We start from the raw sequence: 2506 nt of genomic DNA on the forward strand, positions 1-2506 counted from the left end.
ATGGGCTTGTGAAAGTGAATCAAAGGGGTGGGGCTAAGAAGAGGGAGGTGTTACCGCTTTTTTTTAAGTTCCTACAGTTAAAAGTTACTTAACTCAGCCACAATTTCTTACTTTAGAAACGAATTTCCACTTCTGCTCCAGGGGAAGAAAACAAGGTATTGTAAATACTTCTTTGTTTAAAAATGTTTATTTATGTTTTTCTTCTTTGTTGAAGTGCCCCTAGCTCAATAACAAATGATCAAGAGCCCCAGAAACAGAAATAGTATATAGAGCTCCATTCCCTGGGAATTCTGTGCAAGAGAGAGAGATTTAACCCCGAGCTGGCTCAATGTTTCTACTGGAAAGAGAGCTAAGAGGAAGGGAGCATTTATTTCCAAAGAAGCTAGAAAAATAGTTTTATTAGGATTGTGAAACTATGCATGAAGTTTTTTTCAGTCACATTTCTGGATTTACTACTTCTGTATCTGTCACCCTAGGCAGAGAAATAAAATCTTCTCAGAATAATTGAGCCCAAATCCTTCACTTGGCAACATGAATTTGATCCTAGTCATTAATGTGCGGAACTAATGGCTTGACTCTCTACACTCCTGCCTTGGCCACCATACCATTAGCCATTATCTTTCCGCTCTTTCATCGAATAATATAAATCCCTTCTCTCCTCCCAACCTTATGCTAGGTGCTCATCATAAAACACCCCAAGCTACTACTTCCTTTGGAAAACGGCATTAGGTGAATATAGACATGCTGGGGAGTGGGGAGATGTCATCTTCTGATATGCTCAACTCCATGAAGTAGATGAAAACATCATCAGGATCATGAGGAAGTAAAGGGACTTTGGACCTCCTCTTGTGGAAAAGAGCATGGGACTCCTTCCCATGCCATCCTCCTCCTCATCATTCCTCTTTTCACCCTCCTCTTGTCCATCTTCTTTCATAACCCAATTCCTTGATTTACCATTAAAATCTTAGCGACAATGAAATACAATGACAAAACCAAGTATATTCAGAATCCAGAGAACGGGATTGTAGCGATAACTCTGCTATGGGATAGCTGTGCCTGCTGGTCGGCACATTTAATGTCTCTAGGCCTTAGTTTCCTAGCTGATAAAATGAGGCAATTGGATTAGAGGGACTCTGAAATTGTTTCCAATTCTGATATGCAAGAGTATGTGTATTTACAATGAGACATTCTGCTGAAAGACATAATCATTTTCCTATTTTTATAGTTCTCCCCTAAGCCCCTTTACAGATTGAGCAAAAGAGCATTTCCTTCTAAAAAAGGCACAAGAGGCTTCTGATTTAGAGATTTATAGTCTTCTCTGAAAAAAAAATGTACAGCCTTTATATGGACAAACTATTTCCTGTAAAATCGCATCCTGAAATTTCTCATCCTTCAGAAAACACATTCCTCTGTTGAGTTAAACTTTACGAATGACTGGCTTAGCGCTTCTGTAAATTTCTGTGAAAAAATTTTTTTTCTGTTGTATATGAGCTAATATATATGGGCTACATATGATATATTCATAATGATATTAATGAGAGAATTCATGATGTGGGAGATAACTGAATATTAGCTTTCCACAGAAATTAGCTCTTTCATTGGAAAGAATTATTGTTTGGAGGAATTTGTTATAAGTAACTAAATTCTAGAATAACTAGTTAGAAATATAAAAATCCCAGACCCTAAGATAGTATTTTCTCTTCTTCTCCCTTTACGTTGACTATGGTTTGGCTAACCAGCCAAACATTTTCCATGTGAATTTAATGCATGAGTTCTAAAAAGACAAAGTAATATATAGGCAGCAAAGAAAGCATTATCTGAATAAATATCACCCTAAAAGAAAGAGAGAGGTTATTTCCAAGTTGGCATTGAATCTGATAAGAAACAAAATACTCACAGGAAAGTTTCTAATATTTTATGAGGGTGTAGCATTACTATAAAACTCAACTTTTTTTTCCTTTTCCTTTATTCAACAATGTCAGCCTAGGATTAGCATCAGCCTCTGGAATATGCAGGAACTGGAACTAGGACATGATTTAGAGGCTTGGAAGCTGTTTTGTTAAGTACAAGACTGTGGCTAAGAGTAATTTCAATGGTATCATTTAATCCCAGTCATGATGAAACCAAGACTTTGCCTACACACGCCTCTCCCTTGATTCAACTATTTGACTAGGGAGAATTGGCTTTTCTCAAGTTCTCATTCTAGTTTCCTCAGAGGGTCAGATGGTGTCAGTGGAAGACTAAGTTCTAGAGAATATTTTAGGAGGTTCCAGGCCCAGGAATTTGATTTATTTTTAATCATTTAACAAGGTTGAGACATTATCCTATCTAATAATAGACAAACACAGTAATTAACCTTACCTCTGACATGCTTCCCATTGGCTAATCAGGGCGATATGCAAATTAACTGCCAACCAAGATGGTGGCCAACAGCCAGGCAGCTGAAGCGAATAGGAGGCTTGCTTGCTCCAGTGAAGGAGGAAGCCAAAGTTCCCCGCCTGCTGCT

At 37.8% G+C, this 2506-nt stretch overlaps 1 protein-coding gene across 2 annotated transcripts in view; it reads left to right on the forward strand.

Moving 5' to 3' along the window:
- The window catches only part of SERPINB10 (serpin peptidase inhibitor, clade B (ovalbumin), member 10), a 17255-nt gene continuing 14749 nt past the window's right edge, over window positions 1–2506 (forward strand). Inside the window, exons 1-2 of one of the 2 annotated variants that reach the window (XM_015559469.1) lie at window positions 1–155; window positions 677–729. The gene's annotated coding sequence lies outside the window, so the exon portion shown is untranslated. The remainder of the gene's footprint in view (window positions 156–676; window positions 730–2506) is intronic. The other variant, XM_006756808.2, reaches the window with a different exon arrangement.

The sequence above is a fragment of the Myotis davidii genome, unplaced genomic scaffold, assembly GCF_000327345.1.
Source record: "Myotis davidii unplaced genomic scaffold, ASM32734v1 scaffold11, whole genome shotgun sequence".
In the NCBI taxonomy this organism is placed as follows: domain Eukaryota; kingdom Metazoa; phylum Chordata; class Mammalia; order Chiroptera; family Vespertilionidae; genus Myotis; species Myotis davidii.